This window comes from Hyla sarda, chromosome 3, assembly GCF_029499605.1.
Source record: "Hyla sarda isolate aHylSar1 chromosome 3, aHylSar1.hap1, whole genome shotgun sequence".
Lineage (NCBI taxonomy): Eukaryota > Metazoa > Chordata > Amphibia > Anura > Hylidae > Hyla > Hyla sarda.
The window spans coordinates 22,508,508-22,528,859 of record NC_079191.1 but is presented as its reverse complement, the minus strand read 5'-3'; the positions used below and the strand labels follow the sequence as shown (position 1 = coordinate 22,528,859).

Below are 20,352 nucleotides of genomic sequence, written 5' to 3'. Positions count from 1 at the left end.
TAATAAATATATTAAACAGAACAGGACCCAAGACTGACCCCTGTGGTACCCACACTAGTAACAGTCACCCAATCAGAGTAAGTAACATTAATAACCACCCTCTGTTTCCTATCACTGAGCCAGTTACTTACCCACTTACACACATTCTCCCTCAGCCCAGTCCTTCTCATTTTATGCACCAATCTTTTCTGTGGCACCGTATCAAATGTTTTGGAAAAATCCAGATATACAACATCCAGCGATTGCCCCTGGTCCAGTCTGGAGCTCACCTCCTCGTAAAAGCTGATCAGATTAGTTTGACAGGACCGATCCCTCATAAAGCCATGCTGATATGGGGTCATACATTTATTTTTACAAGATATTCCAAAATAGCATCTCTAAGAAAACCCTAAAAAATTTACATATAACGGAGGTTAAACTAACAGGCCTATAATTCCCTGGGTCACCTTTTGACCCCTTTTTAAATATTGGCACCACATTTGCCATGCGCCAGTCCTGGGGAACAGTCCCTGTTACTATAGAATCCTTGAATATTAAAAATAGGGGTCTGTCTATTACATTACTTAATTTCTTTAGAACACGGGGGTGAATGTCATCTGGACCTGGTGATTTGTCTATTTAGATTTTTTGTAGGCGGCACTGTACTTCTTCCTGGCTTTTATCTGTTTTTTACATATTTTACATTTTTCTCTATAGTTTTTTAATGCTTCTTCACTGCCATCCTGTTTTAGTAGTTTAAATGCTTTATTTTTGTCAATTATTGCCCCCTTAACATTTTTATTCATCCATATTGGTTTGCTTTTATTTCTGACCCTTTTATTCCCATAAGGTGTATACATCTTACAGTGAGAATTTAAAGGGGTTATCCACCATAAGGTGATTTTAGTACGTACCTGGCAGACAGTAATGGACATGCTTAGGAAGGATCTGCACTTGTCTTGGGGCTAAATTGCTATGTTGTGAGATTACTATAACACTGTGGCTATCTTTTTGTGAACTGGTATTTACTGTTTGAGTTTTTCTTTTTTGCCTACAAATCTCATAATTCCATTTTCCTCCCTCCCACACAGCCAACCCACCCATTGAAACATAAATGAGCTGCTTCCATTCAAAAGACCTGTGGTTTTCTATCAGGGTGCCTACAGCTGTTGCATTAGTTGCAGATTGATCTCTTTCCCACCAAGTGATCGCTCCACCCATTGAAGCAGACAGGCACCCTGTCATCAGCTGACTAGTGATGTCAGGTCTCGGCCGCATTGTAACCTGGGAAAAATCTGAGACAACAGTCATTTAGTATGCTGTTAAAAATAAATATTGCAGTGAAAATCACATAATAATTGTGAGAAAACCGTCACACAGGTGCGGCCTTCAGACTCGATTTCACATAATGACAGACTCCTCCCCCTTTCCGTTTTGTCCGATGTTTCCTGAATAGACTATAACCCTGTATGTTGACTGCCCAGTCACAGCTATCATCCAACCAAGTCTCTGTTATAACCACTATGTCATAGTTCTCCTCAGACATCAACCACTCCATTTCCTCTGTTTTATTGGACAAACTTCTGGCATTAGTCAACATGCAATTCAATGGTGTATGTTTTTTCTTCCTATGAAGCCTATCCCTATTAACTATACTAACCCCTCCCTCCGCTCCACCCCAAGGTACATTAATAAGTCCCCCTCACAATCTACACTATTTCCCCCCTCTATGTTGTAGGTTCCCTCCCCCCGTCCCTAGTTTAAACACTCCTCCACCCTTCTAGCCATCTTCTCCCCAAGACCAGCTGCCCCCTCCCCATTGAGGTGCAGCCCATCCCTATGGTAGAGCCGGTAACCTACAGTGAAGATGGCCCAGTTCTCCATGAACCCAAACCACTCCTTCCTACACCAGCTTCTGAGCCACTTGTTTACCTCCCTGATCTCCGCTGCCTCTCAGGTGTGGCTCGTGGTACAGGTTATATTTCAGAAAATATTACCTTGGAGGTCCTTGCCTTAAGCTTGCGGCCTAAATCCCTGAAATAATTTTTAAGGACACTCCACCTACCTCTTACTTTGTCATTGGTGCCAATATGTACCATGACTGCTGGGTCCTCTCCAGCCCCATCCAGCAACCTGTCAAGGATTGCATACATTGTGCATGATGTACACTGGACTGCATTTTCCAACTTGGAGGCCATACTAGATTTGGGGATTGCAAAAATTAACAGTAAAAAAACAATCAAATATTTCAATTAAACTCCCTGAATTTAAAGTCCCTTAATTTTAAGTCCCTCTCACTTTTATACTTACACTCTTGTATACAGACACACAATCCCTAGCTCACTATTAGCTGAGTATAGTGTGACTTGTCGGGCCCCAAGGCCAAAAGAAGACAGGGACCAGAGGACAGGATAGTGATACCAGCAGCACTAAGGGAAAGGTGGGAGGTAAGTTAAAGTTTATTATTTTAATTGTTCTATAAGGAACTTGGGCCATCTCCTCTGGTGTCCTCAGTGTAGTCCAGAGACCAACCACGAGTGTCCATCAATCAAAATGATGTGGTTACCAACACTTGCCCATTTTTTCTAGAGTTCTTGTAATTTGACAGATATTCATGATGTCATCTGGGAGGACTGATCTATAACATCATCATAACACCCCCACCGGCCAAGAATAGTATATCCATACATAGACATGCTTCGTAGGTGCAATATCCATACAGGAACCATACATAGAATTAGTTAACGTCAATCAAAAAGGATCCCAATCTCATAGAACAAACAGAAGTTGTTACATAACCAGGTAGTATATAGCACAGCCTCATAGTCTTCCCATCAACGTGACATTGTGCTTCCAGCGAAGAAGAAGGAACAAAATGGAAACTACAGCTGACTCATTTGTTAGATCTCACAGGAGCGGCTTCATGTCATTGTATCTAAACTGTGAAAACTCATTATGATAACTAGGTTAAAGAAGGCAAGGCAGATGGGATGTGGGAGGAGGGAGGAGGGCTGCCAGCTAAATACCGAGACTGCAAAAACATGAGAACTGGGAAAGGTGAGAAGGGATACAAAAAATGCTTAACATTTAAAGCACAAGAAAGAGCCATGTTGTCAAAACTGGAACACTCCCAAGGGTCACAATAATACTCAAATAGTTTATGCTGGAAGCTCTGTTGACAGGTAAATAGATTGAGGTAAAAGCAAGAGAAAATGTGTACTCGCTTGCCCTGATCCCCTGACCCTCTGCACAGAACTCCCTGTTCTCACCCTCGGGCATGAGCACATGTAAATTTTACCAGTCACCATGAGCTGCGGCAGGATATAATAAAATGTCACGGGCAATCTCATAGCCTAAGACTGACACGATCAGGAGTCAGAATGTCTTAAAGGGGTACGCCCACCCTAAACATCTTATCCCCTATCCAAAGGATAGGGGATAAGATGTCTGACCGCGGGGGTCCCACCGCTGGGGACCCCTGCAATCCCGCAATGTTGCATGCGGCACCCACCTGTTTCTTGTCCAGAAGCGCTGGAGGGTCTCGGTCGCGACCACGGGAACAGAAGTCTGTGACATCAGGACTCCGCCCCCATGTGACGGCCGTCACGCCCCCCCCCCAATAAACTTGCATTGAGGGGACGGGGCATTACGTCACACGGGGCGGAGTCCTGACGTCACGGACTTCCGTTCCCGTGGTCGCGACCGAGACCCTCCAGCGCTTCCGGACAAGAAACATTGCGGGGGTCCCCAGCGACAGGACCCCGTGGTCAGACATCTTATCCCCTATCCTTTGGATAGGGGATAAGATGTCTAGGGTGGGAGTACCCCTTTAAGCCGCATACAAGTCTATGGGGCTTCTGGCATTCTGACTCCTGATCACGTCAGTCTTGGGGCAAGTTTCAGGCTATAAGATTGTCCAGGATGTTTAAACATATCCTACCGCGGCTCATTGTGACATTGTGACCCATTTAACCGAAAAAGAAGTCCCCAGACATTTATGGCATATTGGCCACCATTACTCCTCATCTTTTCTTTATGTCTGAGATCTCCGACCAGTAGCTCTTGAGGCAATGTATGTTGCTATAGAAGACCGTATGAATATAAATTCGGGTAAAGAAACATCTCACAAGAAACAAGCGAGACTCATATGGACAACCTCAGTTTTCAAAATCTTAAATGGGGTCTCAAAAACCCAGCGGTCAGACCCCATCGATGATACACTTATTCCCATTCCTACAGATAATGCTAAATTTATAAGAACCATTAGAGTAAGTTAACTGTATGATTTAAAGGAATTGTCCAGATAAGTATTATAACTTCTATAATGCTCAGGTTGGGAAAGTATTTATATACATAAAAAATATATACATATATAAAATATGTACTCACCTGCTGCCAATCCCTTGCCAATGCTCCTTGTAACAGGCAGGATAATCCTGTTCAGCCAATCACTGGCTGAGGTGGGTCACCACTGTGGGCCGTGATTTGCTAAGCAAACGTTTCAGGTATGTTGGGAGGAGACCAGGAAGCGCTTAGCAGCAATGGTCCACCGTCAGAATGCCAGACATGTACTGGCATGGTATCAGCAACTGGTGAGTACTTTTTTTTTCCCTATCCCACCGTAAACATGACAAAAAAAAATTTGGAAAAAAACTATTAACAATAAATGATAAAAACCAGTAACCCTGAAATAAAAAAGTTTCAAATGTTTTTTTACTATTCTTGAAAAATATTCAAAAAAAAAAAACTATTGCAGAATTACATTGTTCCTACTACCCCTGGAAAAAAAGAAAAGAAAGAATTAACCTTGACTTGAAAAAAATCCAAACAAACTAGTGCAACATTGTTTTTCTACTAACCCTTAAAAATAAAAAAAATAAACATTTTGTGGAAAGAATTATAGCTAAGAAGCTTGTGAGAAAGTAACGTTTTTTTTTTCCAAGCCTGATTTTTTTTTCCCTTTTTCCTTTCTAATTTAAGTATTTATACATTTTTTTTGTTGTTTTTTATATTTCTCTTCCACTTCTCTGCATTGGTATGTATGATTGGTTATATACACACTTGTATGTAGATGTATTTATACGCTTTTGTTGTATTTCCCACCCCTTTAATTTTTTCCTGTTCTGTATCCTAATTTTTCAGAAAATTTTTTGAGAAAAAAAATGTGTCAATAAATGCTATAACATTTTATGTGATTTAATATAAAGTTTATGCCTGCGCAGATACAGGAAAAAATATAAAAAAAATTTGAGGACCCAACTTAGGTCCTAAGGGGTTAAGTCAAAATTTTAATTATACAAATCAAAAGGTAACATGAAAGAGAGGATTTCTCTCCGAAAATAACATCTCGCCGCCAAATGCTTCTATTTGTTAGCAAGAAATATCTTTCCGGTATATAAAGAACACAATGGCATCAAAGAACCTGTCTCCTTCTGAAGAGGTTTCATAAATTTCCTCTAAGCCGCTCAGATTAACAGCGATATTTCTGTGCGTACAATAGGGCGGAATATTTTATACAGCGCCCGGGTGCAGAGGAATCTTCACTGTCTGAACGCTCCTATAATATGCAAAATGCTGTCAATTTATTTTGGGAAAAGAAACACATTTTCTTGAATCTATTTTCTACCTGCAGGAAAAGATTTCTTAGGGTGCATGCACACCACGTTTTCACTCTATGGGTGCCGGATCCGGTGGGGGGAGAGGAAAACCGTGCGCTCCCGTACCCCTGCCAGACCGACGCCCTAATCCATTGACTTTAACCCCTTAAAGGGGTACTCTGGTGCTAAGACATCTTATCCCCTATCCAAAGGATAGGGGATAAGATGCCTGATCGCAGGGGGTCCCGCCGCTGGGGACCCCCGTGATCTTCCCCGCTGCACCCCGTTAGATTCAGCCCCCAGAGCGTGCTCACTCCGGGCCTGATTACTGGCGATCACTGGTGACGTCACGCTCTGTCCCCTCAATGCAAGCCTATGGGAGGGGGCGTGACATCTGAATTGATCTGCGATTTGCCGCGATCGCCGACATGGGGGGTCTCAGGAACCCCCTGGGCGATATGCCGGGATGCCTGCTGAACGATATCAGCAGGCATCTTGGTCCGGTCCCCGCCCGGCGAGCGGTGGGGACCGGAATTCCCACGGGTGTATCCATATTCCCTATGGACTCGGGATGCAGGGCGTCCTGAAGAGGTTAATGTGCCGACTGGAGTCACTGTTTTACACCGGTCGGCTAATTTTTGACCCATATCCTCTTTTCTGACCGGACCTCAAAACGTAGTATACTACGTTTTGAGGTCCGGTCAGAAAAGCGGATACGGATCAAAAATGAGCCAACCGGAGTAAAACGGTGACTCCAGTCGGCTCATTAACCTCTTCAGGCTCATTAAAGTCAATGGATTAGGGCGTCGTTCCGGCTGGGGTATGGGAGCACAAGGTTTTCCCCTCCCCCAGCCGGATCCGGCACCCGTAGAGTGAAAAAGTGGTGTGTATGCACTAGGGATCGACCGATTATCGGTATGGCCGATATTATCGTCCGATAATCACGATTTTGGGCATTATCGGTATCTGCAATTACCTTGCCGATAAGCCGATAATGCCCCGCCCCCCGCACCGCTCGCACCGCGACCGCCACCCCCCCGACCCGACGCGCCACCCCCCGACCCGCCGCACCGCACCCCGACCCACCGCACCGCGTCGCACCCCCCACCGTGATGCTGGGCGGTATACCGGTATGGATTTTTGCCCATACCGCTATACTGGTCGGGCCCCTCCCCCACCCTCTGAGTCAATAAAAAAATTTAACTTACCCGTAATGGGGGTGGTCCGGGCCATCCATCCTTCCTTCCTGTAGTGTCCGGGGGCGTTCCGGGTGAAGAGTGAACCGGTCCGGGCTGTCCTTCTTCTCCGGCGGTCATCTTCTCCACTCCGGGCATTCTCCGGTCTAGTACGCTGCATAGAAGCCGCTACGCCGTGACGTCAGGTGCGCCGCTGCACACGGGCGTCACTGCGCAGCGGCGTCTATGCAGCGTACTAGGCCGGAGCCTGCCCGGAGTGGAGAAGATGACCGCCGGAGAAGGACAGCCCGAACCGGTTCACTCTTCACCCGGAACGCCCCCGGACACTACAGGAAGGAAGAATGGATGGCCCGGACCACCCTGACAGGTAGGGGCAGAGAAGCGGGTGGCGGCGGTGGCGGCGGTGTCGCAGGGGGTTAAATAGCCGATAACTTATACCGGAATATCGGTATAAGTTATCGGCTATCGGCCCTAACCTGCACCGATTATCGGTATCGGCCCTAAAAAACGATATCGGTCGATCCCTAGTATGCACCCTAAACCTATATTATGGCCGGATGGTCCGATGATGTAAAAATGTGTCTATATTAGGTCAGTCTAAGCTCAGTGTAAACTCAGCCTAAATGTTATATTGAAAGGGTACTTTGCCGGAAAACATCCCATACCCTATCCCAATCTCCGCTGTGGCACCCAGTCATCCGGTGCATGGAGTGAACTCTGTTCCGTGCCGGAAAACTGGCGACAACAGCCGCCACGCCTCCTCCATTCATGTCTATGGGAGGAGGCGTGACGGCTACTACGTAGCCGTCACGCCCCCTCCAAAAGACATGAATGGAGGGGGCGTGATGTCACGAACATGGAAGTTCCAAGCTTACGTGTTCTGGACGCCACTTCTGCCGACCCCGAGATCTGCCTCGGCAGTGAGACCCCCGCGATCAGACATCTTATCCCCTATCCTTTGATGTTTTCTGGCAGAGTACCCCTTTCAAGCCGAGTTCACTCATGGTATTTTGGTCAGTATAAATAGGCAAAACCAGGAATGAGTATTATGCAGTGGTCCGATGGTAATCCGTTTCAAATGAACCATCGTTTGTTGACACCAATAGGAAGTTATACTCACCAGTCCCCGCCGCTCTGGACTGTCACCGCTCATCACCGCTGCCCTGGATGTCGCCCTCCATCGCTGTCGCCGCGTCCCTGAGTGTCCCCGACGCTCCGGATGTCTCTGCTTCCCCGGGATCCTCGCTCTCCGTCGCCGCCATCACGTCACTATGCATGCCGCTCCTATTGGATGACAGGACGGTGTGCGCGGCGACGTGATGAAGACGAAGGAGAGCGCTGGCGATGCAGGGGATCCCGAAGAGGACGCTCCGGAGCCCCGAGGACAGGTGAGTGATCGTCACCGCAGCACACGGGGCACCGTAAACAGCTATTGGATAGCCGTTTATGCGATGCCCTGACATGCAAAAGCATCGTATGTTGATTCTGCCTTCAACATGCGATGGCCTCAGGTGAATAGTACTGCATCGTGCTTCATTCCCCAGCTCAGTGCTCAGTCGGTCTCATTGCAGAAGTCTGGATTCATAAACTTATAATGGAGCCTCCTGGATTTGGACAGATTTAGCACTGATATGCTCAAAATAATTGTACAATGTCGCACAAATCTCTGCATTTAGTTAATGTTCCCCATGGTGCAAAAAAAATTTTCTATTTTCAAGCTCAGCTTTCTTTGACATGTTTACTTGTAGAGCTACAGGTTCAGAGCTCAGTGGGTGCCCCCTGCTTGTAGAGCTACAGGTTAAGAGCTTAGTGGGTGCCCCCTGCTTATAGAGCTACAGGTTAAGAGCTTAGTGGGTGCCCCCTGCTTATAAAGCTACAGGGTAAGAGCTTAGTGGGTGCCCCCTGCTTATAGAGCTACAGGTTAAGAGCTTAGTGGGTGCCCCCTGCTTATAGAGCTACAGGGTAAGAGCTTAGTGGGTGCCCCCTGCTTATAGAGCTACAGGTTAAGAGCTTAGTGGGTGCCCCCTGCTTATAGAGCTACAGGGTAAGAGCTTAGTGGGTGCCCCCTACTTATAGAGCTACAGGTTAAGAGCTTAGTGGGTGCCCCCTGCTTATAGAGCTACAGGGTAAGAGCTTAGTGGGTGCCCCCTGCTTATAAAGCTACAGGTTAAGAGCTTAGTGGGTGCCCCCTGCTTATAGAGCTACAGGGTAAGAGCTTAGTGGGTGCCCCCTGCTTATAGAGCTACAGGGTAAGAGCTTAGTGGGTGCCCCCTGCTTATAAAGCTACAGGTTAAGAGCTTAGTGGGTGCCCCCTGCTTATAGAGCTACAGGGTAAGGGCTTAGTGGGTGCCCCCTGCTTATAGAGCTACAGGGTAAGAGCTTAGTGGGTGTCCCCTGCTTTTAGAGTTACAGGTTCAGAGCTCAGTGGGTGCCCCCTGCTTTTAGAGTTACAGGTTATGCACTCAGCGGGTGCTCCATGCTTATAGAGCTACAGGTTCAGAGCTCAGTGGGTGCCCCCTGCTTATAGAGCTACAGGTTAAGAGCTTAGTGGGTGCCCCCTGCTTATAGAGCTACAGGTTAAGAGCTTAGTGGGTGCCCCCTGCTTATAGAGCTACAGGTTAAGAGCTTAGTGGGTGCCCCCTGCTTATAAAGCTACAGGGTAAGAGCTTAGTGGGTGCCCCCTGCTTATAGAGCTACAGGTTAAGAGCTTAGTGGGTGCCCCCTGCTTATAGAGCTACAGGGTAAGAGCTTAGTGGGTGCCCCCTGCTTATAGAGCTACAGGTTAATAGTGTTGCTCACGAATATTCGCAATTCGAATATTATTCGCGAATATCGCATATTCGCGAATTCGCGAATTTCGCGAATATAGCGCTATATATTCGGAATTACGAATATTCGTTTTTTTTTTCACAGTACACATCACAGTGATCACCCCTCTCTGCTTCCAGCTTGTGTGGTGTAAAGAAGGCTGCAATACTACTGTGTGAGACTGGCGTGCGAAAATTCGCATATGCGAAAAAGTAGCATATGCTAATTTTCGTATATGCGCATTTTCGCGTATGTTTATTTTGTATGTGCTAATATTCACATATGTTCATTTTCGCATACGCGAAGTTTCGCATATGCGAAAATAAAACGAGAATATAACTAACATGCGAATATTCGCCAATATATGCGAATATTCGTCCATATATTCGCGAATATTCGCGAATTCGAATATGGCCTATGCCGCTCAACACTACAGGTTAAGAGCTTAGTGGGTGTCCCCTACTTATAGAGCTACAGGGTAAGAGCTTAGTGGGTGCCCCCTGCTTATAAAGCTACAGGTTAAGAGCTTAGTGGGTGCCCCCTGCTTATAGAGCTACAGGGTAAGAGCTTAGTGGGTGCCCCCTGCTTATAGAGCTACAGGGTAAGAGCTTAGTGGGTGCCCCCTGCTTATAGAGCTACAGGTTAAGAGCTTAGTGGGTGCCCCCTGCTTATAGAGCTACAGGGTAAGAGCTTAGTGGGTGCCCCCTACTTATAGAGCTACAGGTTAAGAGCTTAGTGGGTGCCCCCTGCTTATAGAGCTACAGGGTAAGAGCTTAGTGGGTGCCCCCTGCTTATAAAGCTACAGGTTAAGAGCTTAGTGGGTGCCCCCTGCTTATAGAGCTACAGGGTAAGAGCTTAGTGGGTGCCCCCTGCTTATAGAGCTACAGGGTAAGAGCTTAGTGGGTGCCCCCTGCTTATAAAGCTACAGGTTAAGAGCTTAGTGGGTGCCCCCTGCTTATAGAGCTACAGGGTAAGAGCTTAGTGGGTGCCCCCTGCTTATAGAGCTACAGGGTAAGAGCTTAGTGGGTGTCCCCTGCTTTTAGAGTTACAGGTTCAGAGCTCAGTGGGTGCCCCCTGCTTTTAGAGTTACAGGTTATGCACTCAGCGGGTGCTCCATGCTTATAGAGCTACAGGTTCAGAGCTTGGTGGGTGCCCCCTGCTTATAGAGCTACAGGTTCAGAGCTCAGTGGGTGCCCCCTGCTTATAGAGCTACAGGTTAAGAGCTTAGTGGGTGCCCCCTGCTTATAGAGCTACAGGTTAAGAGCTTAGTGGGTGCCCCCTGCTTATAGAGCTACAGGTTAAGAGCTTAGTGGGTGCCCCCTGCTTATAAAGCTACAGGGTAAGAGCTTAGTGGGTGCCCCCTGCTTATAGAGCTACAGGTTAAGAGCTTAGTGGGTGCCCCCTGCTTATAGAGCTACAGGGTAAGAGCTTAGTGGGTGCCCCCTGCTTATAGAGCTACAGGTTAATAGTGTTGCTCACGAATATTCGCAATTCGAATATTATTCGCGAATATCGCATATTCGCGAATTCGCGAATTTCGCGAATATAGCGCTATATATTCGGAATTACGAATATTCGTTTTTTTTTTCACAGTACACATCACAGTGATCACCCCTCTCTGCTTCCAGCTTGTGTGGTGTAAAGAAGGCTGCAATACTACTGTGTGAGACTGGCGTGCGAAAATTCGCATATGCGAAAAAGTAGCATATGCTAATTTTCGTATATGCGCATTTTCGCGTATGTTTATTTTGTATGTGCTAATATTCACATATGTTCATTTTCGCATACGCGAAGTTTCGCATATGCGAAAATAAAACGAGAATATAACTAACATGCGAATATTCGCCAATATATGCGAATATTCGTCCATATATTCGCGAATATTCGCGAATTCGAATATGGCCTATGCCGCTCAACACTACAGGTTAAGAGCTTAGTGGGTGTCCCCTACTTATAGAGCTACAGGGTAAGAGCTTAGTGGGTGCCCCCTGCTTATAAAGCTACAGGTTAAGAGCTTAGTGGGTGCCCCCTGCTTATAGAGCTACAGGGTAAGAGCTTAGTGGGTGCCCCCTGCTTATAGAGCTACAGGGTAAGAGCTTAGTGGGTGCCCCCTGCTTATAGAACTACAGGGTAAGAGCTTAGTGGGTGCCCTCTGCTTATAAAGCTACAGGTTAAGAGCTTAGTGGGTGCCCCCTGCTTATAGAGCTACAGGGTAAGAGCTTAGTGGGTGCCCCCTGCTTTTAGAGTTACAGGTTCAGAGCTCAGTGGGTGCCCCCTGCTTTTAGAGTTACAGGTTATGCACTCAGCGGGTGCTCCATGCTTATAGAACTACAGGTTCAGAGCTTGGTGGGTGCCCCCTGCTTATAGAGCTACAGGTTCAGAGCTTGGTGGGTGCCCCCTGCTTATAGGGCTACAGGTTCAGAGCTTAGTGGGTGCCCCCTCCTTATAGAGCTACAGGTTCAGAGCTTAGTGGGTTTTCCATGCTTATAGAGCTACAGGTTCAGAGCTTGGTGGGTTGCCCTGCTTATAAAGCTATAGGTTAAAGGGGTATTCCGGCGCTTAGACATCTTATCCCCTATCCAAAGGATAGGGGATAAGATGCCTGATCGCGGGGGTCCCGCCGCTGGGGACCCCCGTGATCTTGCACGCCGCACCCCGTTAAAATCAGTCCCCTGAGCGTGTTTGCTCCGGGTCTGATAACTGTCGATCACAGGGCCGGAGCATTGTGATGTCGCGGCTCTGCCCCAGTGTGACGTCACGCTCCGCCCCCTCAATGCAAGCCTATGGGAGGGGGCATGACATCTGTCCTTAGGTTGTATAATGCATATGCATTAAATGTTTGCTTATAAAAGGTGTCAAAAAAATAAAAACAAATAAATAAAAGCATAAAAAAATTATGTAAAAAATCCACTCCTGATACAAATTCTCCCTTTTTCCATTTAAAACAAAAGAAAACAAGAGAACAATATATTTGTTATCACGGTGTGCAGGGGAACTGTCCAAGCTATTAAATGATGACATTTCTGATGCTACGCAGTCCACAGCTTAAAAAAATTCAAAACTCGAAATTGAATTTTGGTCACATCGATCACATTTTTTGGCGTGCATATTGATCAATATGAGCAATCAATGATTGCTTATAAAAGCTACTCCAAACTCTTAATGTGGTGTCCTAGTACGGGATGTTGTGGCCCAGTACAGTCCTCCTGGCCTGTCAGGCAGAGTCCCTGCATGTCCCCAGGGCTCCTCTCCCCCCATTATGTAAATAGGTTTATATTTAATGTACTGTTGCTTTAATGTTTGTGCCACAAGATTGTTACCTAGAGGGCTCCATTGACCAGGTTAAGGCTAAACCACGCCCTGGCGTCACAAAAAGAAGGGGTTAATACCATCTGCCCCTTGGGCCATAACATCTGCCCTGCATCTACCCTGCATTGCACCCCGACTCCGCAATAAATTATCATATTGCTGATTCTAAATAGTCAACATCATAAACAGAAAAAAAATATTCCAATATATTGAAATTTTTTAATGATTTTAACCACATTACATCCCAGAAAAAAAAATGCAAAAAAAAGTGATTTAAAAAGTCAAAAACTACTCAGAAGTGCTACCGGTAATCACAACATCTTTTCTGTCTAAGTGCTCTCTGATGACACCTGTCTCGGGAAACGCCCAGTTTAGAAGAGGTTTGCTATGGGGATTTGCTTCTAAACTGGGCGTTTCCCGAGACAGGTGTCTTCAGAGAGGATTTAGACAGAAAAGAACAACCTTAACTTCAGAAGCTCATAAGTACTGAAAGGATTAAGATTTTTTTATAGAAGTAATTTACAAATCTGTTTAACTTTCTGGAGCCAGTTTATATATATATAAAAAAAGTTTTTTTTACCTGGAATACCCCTTTAATCCGATAGGATGTAAATCCATCTGCCGTGTTCGATTGTAGCCAATTTTTCAAGTTTATGATCAATGTTAGAACAACAATAAAACAAGATGTATGAGGGACATGACACATATCAAAGGGGATGGTACATCAAAAAATTTATCCTAAAGAGACAGAACACTAATTCATACGTGTTAGAGGGTGTCGTATTGTCAAATTACATATTGTCTCATTCTAAGAAGGCTGAATAGGAAAATCCTTCATTAAGTCCATGTGGATTTCTACTATTTAACCAATTCACCAAAAACAATGTCCCTGGAGGTTACAGGGCAAAACAGTGTATAACAACCATTAAGGGGTTACCCCCTCGCAGGGAAAACCCTTACTAAAACCCCCCTTAACAAGATATCTTTATTTAATGGTCTTTAAAATATACAAAACAAAGACGTTTAAAACTCCAGCGGCACTTGGGTGGTATATGTGTAGTGAATACCTGACATTAACTTTATAGGGGACATATGTTTAGGTCCAGAATATTGCTTGTGGACTGTGTGCTTACTATATAGCACCCCTTAGCATCTGGTACCAAGTCCCTCTCCTGTTAATGCCACCCTATGTGTCCGCTGTATTAAAACAAACAACTAATAGCCTCCCTGACGTTTCGCTGAATGAATCAGCTTTGTCAAGGGTAGTGAGGCTAATGTCTACTATTTAACTGATAAATCCACTTGGCTTCTTCTTCTTTTAGCAGCATTCTGTCAAGGTTCCCTTTCCTGGGATGACTCATTAGCTGTCAAAGGCCCCAAAATTTAAGGTTCTCCATTTTGTTTTGATGTCTGAGTCTCACATGTCTCGCCAGAGGTACCTCTGTTTCTGTTCTAATGGTACTGATGTGCTTGCTAATTCTTTTCTGTGTGGTTTTTCCTGTGTGGTTTTCCCTATGTAGATGAGAGGACATGAACACATTGCCATGTATATTACATTCCTGCTGCTACAGTTCATAAATTGTCTTATTTCGTATTGTTTACCATCTGCTGGATTTATGAAGTCCTTCATTTTTGGCATATATTGATAGGATGCACAGTGTCCACATGGAAAAAAGCCATTAGGGGGTTTTGGGAGCCATGGGCTATTAGATTGTGGTTCTTCCCTATGGTGACTATGCCAATTACGAAGATTAGCTCCTCTACTGTATGTCACATTTGGGCGTCAGCCTATCACTTTATGCAATTCTGGATCAGGCCTCAGGACATGCCAATGAGTTCTTAAGATTTGCATTACTTTGTGGGCATATGCATCATATGTACCGATACATCTAATTAGTTTGTTAGATGACACTGGGTATGTTTTTCTCGAACCTAATAGTTCCGATCTGTTTGAGTATACGGCTCTAAAGAAGGCTCTCCTCATGTGCTTCTTAGGATGATATGTAACCACATGGTTGAATGTAATCCAACTATGGTCAAGTACAGAAATGATGGTTCATAGAGCTATGATGAAGATGCAGTGATTAAAGGAGTACCCCACTGCTCAGCGTTTGGAACAAATTGTCTTGAGCCGGCACCGGGAGCTTGTGACTCCATAGGCCCATCCACTCATGACGCCACGCCCCATCAATGCAAGTCTATGGGAGGGGGCGTGACGGCTGTGACATCATGATGGGCGGAGCTATGACATCACGAGCTCCCAGGGCCGGCTCCAGCTTTCAGAACAGTTTGTTCCAAACGCTGAGCAGCAGAGTACCAATTTATATTATGATTCATACTTACCTATGGGACCTATGGGAAGGTTCTGGTTGGCCATAGTGTCATATAATCCTTTCTAGATATAGGTTTTCCTTGGCACCATGGATCTAGGATAACTAGATTTGGGAATCACATGCATCTATGTATATGGGAGGCAAATTCAGCCAACTGTCATCATATAATCATATATCGCTAGTAATATGATGGAAGATATCCCATAAGTCGTCCTCTCGCATATAATGTGATGGTAGGTATTTGATGTGACAGGGGGCGTCTTTAACCATATCTAGCCAACCAACCATTCACAAGGCGATAATATGGTCAACCATAAATATCTTACCATCCTTAGGAGTCTATCCTATAATTTGACACTTCATTATATCGATAAAATAACCAACAGTTACAAACAAGAGAAAAGTATAGTTTACAAAACATCTTTATTGAAAAAACTAAATTACAACTAAGCTGTAAATATATTAACCAGGTATTTAACACACATATATATGTGGAATTAATCTATGAACATCTTCTCAATAGAGATGGATGGGATCCAGCTTCAGAGACTAACTTAAATATCATGCGCAGTGAACAGTGAAGGCGCAGGCAATATTGCGAGATGCGCTATAGAACGGACCTGGCCAGCAGCTCCTGAAACTAAGTCAAATGTCATGCACAGTGAATAGTGATATCATGACATGCACTATAGACCGAGTTCGGCCAGCTGGTAAATATTATGACATGTGTAGCTAACGGAATATCCCGTTCTAATTCCCAAGGCATGCGCAAGATTACACGGGATTTTGAACTAATAGCAGAAGGATCCCTATTGGATAGAAGAGGAGCAGGATATGACGTTTGGACCAAAGCTATATAAGAGAGAGAACACGCCACTATTGGCATTAGCCTCTGAGCCCTTGACAAAGCCGATTTATCAGCGAAACGTCAGGGAGGCTATAGGGGGAGAGTTATCATAACCTGTGCAGAGGAAGAGTGGTGCAGTTGTCCATAGCAACCAGCTTGCTTCTTTTATTTTTAAAGAGGCCTGTGAAAAATGAAAGAAGCAATCTGATTGGTTGCTATTGGCAACTCCCCACATGGTTCCACATATAGTGCATCGGCACAGCATATATACCACTTTGTGGAAGTGAGATCTGCTCTGTCACATGGTGCATAACAGAGCTGAAAGCACAACATTAGAGTCACGCTGTGAAATTTTTGTATGTGGGTAGTATATACTCTACAGAGTCCAATAAGTATTGTTGTTACTCCAGCGCTACAATGCAACAGTGCTAACCACAGAGCTATTGTGCTTTGTTTATACATGCTGTGACATCACTATATACACATATATATATATATATATATATATATATATATATATATATATTATGCTGTGTATTATGTATGTGGCTGCCGTAAAGAAAATCTCTGAACTGCTGTTAAAACCTCAAAGCTGCAGATGGTTGCTCCTACAATTATGTAGAGGAAATAGAATAGAAAAAAAACTACTGAAATCTGAAAAAATAATAACAGATGACAAAACTGGAATAATTTACCAAAACCATCTTCTGCTTCCCCCGTTTATACCCATAAACATTTGTGTCTCCCGTTTACACTCTTATCAATTTTTATCACACGACTCGATGTTTTAGAACTCAATAAAAAAAATTCAATAATACAATATGAAAACTGTATATCCCCTCACGGTGCGGAGAGAGTCATCGGGGAGAAGTAGGAAAAGTGAGGGGGATAAAGGAGGCGCGGCCGCTTATCGAAAATGTTCCTTCTCAAGCAAAGAGTCTCCATGGGATGAAATAAAGAAACATTTTGGGCGTAATGTGTGTGATGAGTCTGGAATGTTCTGGAAGAGTATATTTAAAGTATGCACATAGTGATGTAACAGTACAAGGTTTTTACCCACAGTGATGTCACAGTACAGGGAAAATAGACAATGATGTCACAGTACAGGGATAATACACACAGTGATGTAACAGTACACGGATAATACACACAGTGACATCACAGTATAGGGATAATACACACAGTGATGTCACAGTACAGGGAAAAATACACAGCGATGTCACAGTACAGGGATGATACACACAGTGATGTTACAGTACACGGATAATACACACAGTGACATCACAGTATAGGGATAATACACACAGTGATGTCACAGTACAGGGAAAAATACACAGCGATGTCACAGTACAGGGATGATACACACAGTGATGTTACAGTACACGGATAATACACGCAGTGACATCACAGTATAGGGATAATACACACAGTGATGTCACAGTACAGGGATAATACACACAGTGACATCACAGTACAGGGATAATACACACAGTGATGTTACAGTACAGGGATAATACACACAGTGACATCACAGTACAGGGATAATCCGCACAGTGATGTCACAGTACAGGGATAATACACTCAGTGATGTTACAGTACACGGATAATACACACAGTGACATCAAAGTACAGGGATAATACACACAGTGATGTCACAGGACAGGGATAATATACACAGTGATGTCACAGTACAGGGACAATACACACAGTGATGTCACCATACAGGGATAATACACAGTGATATCATAGTACAGGGATAATACACACAGTGACATCACATTACATGGATAGTACACATAGTGTTGTCACAGTACAGAGATAATACACACAGTGATGTCACAGTACAGGGATAATACACACAGTGATGTCACAGTACAGGGATAATACACAGAATGATGTCACAGGACAGGGATAATATACACAGTGATGTCACAGTACAGAGATAATACACAGTGATGTCACAGTACAGGGATAATACACACAGTGACATCACAGTACAGGGATAATACACAGTGATGTCACAGTACAGGGATAATACACACAGTGATGTCACAGCACAGGGATAATACACTCAGTGATGTTACAGTACAGGGATAATACACACAGTGATGTCACAGTACAGGTATAATACACACAATGATGTCACCATACAGTGATGTTACAGTACACAGATAATAAACACAGTGACATCACAGTACAGGGATAATACACACAGTGATGTCAGTACAGGGATAATACACACAGTGACATCACATTACAGGGATAATACACACAGTGATGTCACAGGACAGGGATAATACACACAGTGATGTCACAGGACAGGGATAATATACACAGTGATGTCACAGTACAGGGATAATACACACAGTGATGTCACAGTACAGGGATAATATACACAGTGAAGTCACAGTACAGGGATAATACACAAAGTGATGTCACAGGACAGGGATAATACACACAGTGACATCACATTACAGGGATAATACACACAGTGTTGTCACAGTAGAGAAATAATACACACAGTGATGTCACAGTACAGGGATAATACACACAGTGATGTCACAGTACAGGGATAATACACAGAATGATGTCACAGGACAGGGATAATACACACAGTGATGTCACAGTACAGGGAGAATACACTCAGTGATGTTACAGTACAGGGATAATACACACAGTGATGTCACAGTACAGGTATAATACACACAATGATGTCACCATACAGGGATAATACACAGTGATGTCACAGTACAGGGATAATACACATTGATGTCACAGGACAGGGATAATACACACAATGATGTCACCATACAGGGATAATACACAGTGATGTCACAGTTACAGGGATAATACACACAGTGATGTCACAGTACAGAGATAATACACACAGTGATGTCACAGTACACGGATAATACACAGTGATGTCACAGTACAGAGATAATACACACAGTGATGTCACAGTACAGGGATAATATACACAGTGATGTCACAGTACAGGGATAATACACACAGTGATGTCACAGTACAGGGATAATACACACAGTGACATCACAGTACAGGGATAATACACACAGTGATGTCACAGTACAGGGATAATACACTCAGTGATGTTACAGTACATGGATAATACACACAGTGACATCAAAGTACAGGGATAATACACACAGTGATGTCACAGGACCGTGATAATATACACAGTGATGTCACAGTACAGGGATAATATACACAGTGATGTCACAGTACAGAGATAATACACACAGTGACATCACAGTACAGGGATAATACACACAGTGATGTCACAGTACAGGGATAATACACACAGTAACATCACATTACAGGGATAATACACACAGTGTTGTCACAGTACAGAGATAATACATACAGTGACGTCACAGTACAGTGATAATACACACAGTGATGTCACAGTACAGGGATAATACACAGAATGATGTCACAGGACAGGGATAATATACACAGTGATGTCACAGCACAGAGATAATACACACAGTGATGTCACAGTACAGGGATAATACACACAGTGACATCACAATACAGGAATAATACACAGTGATGTCACAGTACACGGATAATACACACAGTGATGTCACAGTACAGGGATAATACACTCAGTGATGTTACAGTACAGGGATAATACACACAGTGACATCACAGTACAGGGATAATACACACAGTGATGTCACAGGATAGGGATAATATACACAGTGATGTCACAGGACAGGGATAATACACACAATGATGTCACAGTACAGGTATAATACACACAATGATGTCACCATACAGGGATAATACACAGTGATGTCACAGTTCAGGGATAATACACAGTGATGTCACAGGACATAGATAATACACACAGTGATGTCACAGTACAGGGATAATACACACAGTGATGTCACCATACAGTGATGTTACAGTACACAGACAATAAACACAGTTACATCACAGTACAGGGATAATACACACAGTGACATCATTACAGGGATAATATACACAGTGATGTCACAGTACAGGGATAATACACACAGTGACATCACATTACAGGGATAATACACACAGTGTTGTCACAGTAGAGAGATAATACACACAGTGATGTCACAGTACAGGGATAATATACACAGTGATGTCACAGTACAGGGATAATACACAGTGATGTCACAGTACAGGGATAATACACAGAATGATGTCACAGGACAGGGATAATATACACAGTGATGTCACAGTACAGGGATAATACACAGTGATGTCACAGTACAGGGATAATACAC

At 44.1% G+C, this 20,352-nt stretch overlaps 1 protein-coding gene across 1 annotated transcript in view; it reads right to left on the bottom strand.

Moving 5' to 3' along the window:
• The window catches only part of PTCHD4 (patched domain containing 4), a 163,088-nt gene that overhangs the window by 94,391 nt on the left and 48,345 nt on the right, over positions 1 to 20,352 (bottom strand). The window lies entirely within an intron of this gene.